Below are 5,384 nucleotides of genomic sequence, written 5' to 3'. Positions count from 1 at the left end.
CGACGTCTCTCTCTCATGGCTGGCTTAACCTTGTTTAAAAGCAAATCCAAGCAGTATTGGCTGTTCATTGTACGCAGCTCTTAGAGATAATCACAAAAAACTGGGCCTTCAGCATCCCAAAACAACGTCAACATGAATTTTCCTGCTCATGCTTGGGATTTGAATTTTTTCTTGACAGGTGAATTGGTGTGCTTCCACTCGATGCTTTGTCTTTTTGATTCTGGCTCGTAACAGTGAACCCAAGTTTCATCACAAGTTAAAATTTTTTTTAGCAAGTGCTCACCTTCTCTTTCATAACGTTCCTTTAGCTCTGTGCAGACTCTCAAACTTCTTTCCTTGTGCAGCCGCGTCAATTCCTTTAGGACCCATCTTGCCCATGTTTTGCGGTACTTCAGCTTGTTACAGATAATCTTATGAACTGTACCAGTACTAACTTGAACCTTATCGACTATCATTTCCACAGTCACATGGTGGTCGGCACGAATAATGTCATCAGTTCAACTTTCAAGTGAGTCAGTTGAAAAATGGTTCAAATGGCTCTGAGCACTATGGGACTTAACATCTGTGGTCATCAGTCCCCTAGAACTTAGAACTACTTAAACCTAACTAACCTAAGTGTTGTGACTTGGCAAGACAGCCAAGCCACTATGAGAGGAAGCCGAAAGGCACGCGTTTAAGCTCACGCAGGCTGGCGTGAGGTCTGGAACAGGTCAAGGTCTTATAGTAGCAAAAATAGTACGTAGCTTCTGGAATACTGAACTTTAATCCATAATTGGTGAATATCGGTCTGACGGTACATGCATCACAAGATAAATAGCAATTGATAATGGCGCCTTGCTAGGTCGTAGCAAATGACGTAGCTGAAGGCTATGCTAACTATCGTCTCGGCAAATGAGAGCGTAATTTGTCAGTGAACCATCGCTAGCAAAGTCGGTTGTACAACTGGGGCGAGTGCTAGGAAGTGTCTCTAGACCTGCCGTGTGGCGGCGCTCGGTCTGACAGTGGCGACACGCGGGTCCGACGTATACTAACGGACCGCGGCCGATTTAAAGGCTACCACCTAGCAAGTGTGGTGTCTGGCGGTGACACCACACTAAGGACATCACACACATCCATGCCCGAGGCAGGATTCGAACCTGCGACCGAGCTAGTTGAAACTGCAACTGGTCGGCCAGAACGGTTTTCGTCAGTCACTGAGTCGCCACCATTTTTGAACTGCTCTACTCATTTATAAAAAGTTGCACGATTCATACAACCATGGCCGCGCGGTGTAGCCGCGCGCTCTTAGGCGGCTTGTCACGGTCCGCGCGGCTCCCCCAGTCGGAGGTTCGAGTCCTCCCTCGGGCATGTGTGTGTGTTGTCGTTAGCGTAAGTTAGTTGAAGTTAGATTAAGTAGTGTGTAAGCTTAGGGACCGATAACCTCAGCAGTTTGGTCCCATAGGAACTTAAGAAAAAAATTACACAATGGTAACATGTATCCATGTATACCTGTTGGACATCGAGTACATGTGAAACAAAGCTATGAAAACCTAGGAGTAGTGCTAAATAAAATAGGCCATTCTGGTCATAGTTGGATGATATGTGGGGATCTAAAAGTAACACGCATGCTCCTTGGTCAGCAAGGTCGCTTTACCAAATTTCCATGTTTAGTGTGTGAATGTGTAAGTAGGTTGTTTAGGTTTTTATGTTGGTAACGCCATGTAGCGCTCTACATGAAAATCACTGGCTGTGCTGTGTGCAGTCTGTGGCTGGTTTGCATTGTTTTTTGCTATTGTAGTGTTGGGCAGCTGGATGTGAACAGCGCGTAGCGTTGAGCAGTTGGAGGTGAGCCGCCAGCAGTGGTGGATGTGGGGAGAGAGATGGCGGAGTTTTGAGAGCGGATGATCTGGACGTGTGTCCATCAGAGACAGTAAATTTATAAGACTGGATGTCATGAACTGCTATATATATTATGACTTTTGAACACTATTAAGGTAAATACATTGTTTGTTCTTTATCAAAATCTTTCATTTGCTATGCCTATCGGTAGTTAGTGACTTCAGTAGTTAGAATATTTTATTTAGCTGGCTGTATTGGCGCTCGCTGTATTGCAGTAATTTGAGTAACGAAGATTTTTGTGAGGTAAGTGGTTTGTGAAGGGTATAGGTTATTGTTAGTCGGGGCCATTCTTTTGTAGGGATTATTAAAAGTCAGATTGCGTTGCGCTAAAAATATTGTCTGTCAGTTTAGTGTTGATCAGAATAGGTAAAGAGCGAAATGTCTGAATACGTTCAGTTCTGCTCAGCTGTTTGAAAATCAGATAACGTAAGGGGCTTATCAGCCCAGTAATTCATTAATTTTTCTAAGGGGACGTTTCAAATGATCCAAAAAACCTACTCCTACCAGCTCTACATATAAAGTTAGGCGTAATGAAACAGTTTGTAAAGTCTTTACCCAAAGATGGACCATGTTTTAAGTATCTCTGCCAAAAGTTTCCACACGTTTCAGAAGCTAAACTAAAAGAAGGCGTCTTTGTCAGACCTGACATTCGAAAATTGATGTTGGATGTTAACTTTGAATCCACAATGACCTTAAATGAGAAAGAAGCATGGCTGTCGTACAAACAAGTCGTTACAAAGTCCTTAGGACATGAAAAAGGCCTAGAATATGTTTTTATTATAGCTACAATGTTAAAGAAGTTTAAAACTTTAGGGTGTTTAATGAGCCTGAAAGTACACTTTTGGAACAGTCACCTTGATTACTTCCCTGACAATACGCGAGACGTTAATGAGGAGCGAGGAGAGAGTTTTCACCAGGACATTAAAGTGAGGGAAAAACGCTACCAAGGCAGCTGAAACACCAACATGATGGGGGACTACTATTGGCCTATATGTAGAATCTGTTCCCGAAAGAACAGATACCATTTATGACCGTGTAGCTTCACTAGAATAAAATGATAGTTAAATCGAAACCCTACCTGCAATCAGGCGTTGATATACATCATTGGGGACAGTTGAAAATGTGTACCCCGACCGGGACTCGAACCCGGGATCTCCTGCTTACATGGCAGACGCTCTATCCACTTGAGCCACCGACGGCACAGAGGATACTGCGCCTTCAGGGACATATCCCTTGCACGCTCCCCGTGAGGCCCACATTCCCAGCATGTCGACACCGCTACATTCGTAGTGCTCCTTAGAGATGTTTACCCATCACATTCATTACTCGTGGCAGCTTAATCTACCAACTCCCGTTGGGGCATAGCGTGTGCGTTCGCACAAGAAGGTCAATGGCCAAGTGGCCATATTTTAACTATACATGACGGTAGTATCTGTTCCCGAAAGAATAGATACCATTGATGACCGTGCAGCTTCTCTAGAATGGAATGATAATTAAATCGACGCCCTAGCTGGAAACAGGCGTTGTTATGCATCATTGGAGACATTTTTAAAATGTGTGTCCCGATCGGGACTCGAACCCAGGATGTCCTGCTTACATTTTCAACATGTCCCCAATGATGTATATCAACGCCTGTTTGCAGGTAGGGTGTCGATTTAATTATCATTTCACTACTGTTGGTCACTTCACCGAGAAGTTCAGGAAGCGACTCATCGTAGAAAAAGTTACACAGAAAGCTTCAAAGAGAAAAGAGAAAGAAAAAACAAACCAATTCCAGCTGGCAAGTGAAACATCTATTAACATATATTATTGTTTTAAGTAACTTACTGTAAATACAAGTCATGCTTATGTTGTAAGAAAGCATTTCATTAATTTCCCCGTTTAGCGTATAGCATTGGATTTTTATATTATATAGTAAAAAGCATATTGCTCGAAAACTATGAGTGATAAAAAAACACTGAGGCTGTAATTGGATTCAGCCAGGTAAACTGTCAAAGTAAAGAAAGTTTTTTTAAAAAAAAATTTTCGTTGGCCAGTGATTAATTGCACAAGCTAACACGAATTATTAAATTTATTTTTGCATTCATTTACAAAATAATGATACTTTTTAGCGAAGATTCTTCTTTAGTCAAGAAAGTTTGTAAACTCTTTTCCTTCGTAAGCTCTTTGGTACATTGCGAGTACCGCAGAATGTTAATACTAGTGGACAGGCCTCTGATGGAAGTAGACGAGTTTCTAATCTTGTCAGCAAAAATGTGAATTTATGTTCTGAAAACGGAGACTGTGAAGTCGGTGTGATTTAGAAGAATGTGATAAAATAGAAGAAATTCATAGCAACAGATAATTCTTCATCAGTTATTTAGTCATCAGAAACCCACAGCGTCAAATCAAATTTTCAGCGGAAGAATGTACCCCTAGACACAATAAGTGGAGCCAACTGTGGTATCACCGCCAGACACCACACTTGCTAGGTGGTAGCCTTTAAATCTGCCGCGGTCCATTAGTATACGACGGACCCGCGTGTCGCCACTGTCAGTGATAGCAGACCGAGCGCCACCACACGGCAGGTCTAGAGAGACTTACTAGCACTCGCCCAGTTGTACAGCCGACTTTGCAAGGAACGGTTCACTGACAAATACGCTCTCATTTGCCGAGACGATAGTTAGCATAGCCTTCAGCTACATTTGCTACGACCTAGCAAGGCGCCGTATTCAATTGATATTGAGATTCTATTAATGTATCATCAAGAGCGATGTTCTACAAATGTGGATTAAAGTTAAGTATTCCAGAAGCTACGTACTTTTCTTTATAGCATTCATTACGTATCCTGTTTCAGACCTCACGCCAGCCTGCGTGAGTTTAAGCGCGTGCCTTTCGGCTTCCTCTCATTGTGTCTAGGCTGTCTTGCCTAGACACAACACCAACAACAACAAGTGGAGAAAATGAAGACAAGTAAAAAGTGTTTCTTTTGTGTGCCTTACGCCTCTCGAAGTTTTTGAAACTAATGAAGACACTAAGAGAATTTTAATGGTGATGTGCGGGAGGATAAGATTGCACCACGTTCGAATGAGCCAACGACCGACATAATGCAGTCGAAAGCTACGCAGAAGACTGTTCTGACCACCATGGACATTTACACACTTGCAACGTACTGAGTACATTGCGTTGAACGTTCGTGGTCAGATACAACAGGTAAGCCTGCAGGCGTGGCTAGCATCTGCTTTTACACTGAGCTGATACAGGGTGTTTCAAAAATGACTGGTATATTTGAAACGGCAATAAAAACTAAACGAGCAGCGATAGAAATACACCGTTTGTTGCAATATGCTTGCGACAACAGTACATTTTCAGGCGGACAAACTTTCGAAATTACAGTAGTTACAATTTTCAACAACAGATGGCGCTGCAAGTGATGTGAAAGATATAGAAGACAACGCAGTCTGTGGGTGCTCCATTCTGTACGTCGTCTTTCTGCTGTAAGCGTGTGCTGTTCACAACGTGCGAGT

General features: G+C 42.7%; 1 non-coding gene across 1 annotated transcript; it reads right to left on the bottom strand.

Annotated features, from left to right (window-relative positions):
* Positions 1-3,003: 3,003 nt before the first annotated feature.
* Positions 3,004-3,078, bottom strand: Trnat-ugu. The gene has a single exon. It is a non-coding gene; the product is annotated as a tRNA-Thr (tRNA).
* Between the last annotated feature and the right edge of the window lie 2,306 nt (positions 3,079-5,384).

Source organism: Schistocerca piceifrons, chromosome 10, assembly GCF_021461385.2.
Source record: "Schistocerca piceifrons isolate TAMUIC-IGC-003096 chromosome 10, iqSchPice1.1, whole genome shotgun sequence".
NCBI lineage: Eukaryota > Metazoa > Arthropoda > Insecta > Orthoptera > Acrididae > Schistocerca > Schistocerca piceifrons.
This window is presented reverse-complemented; position numbering and strand designations above follow the sequence as displayed.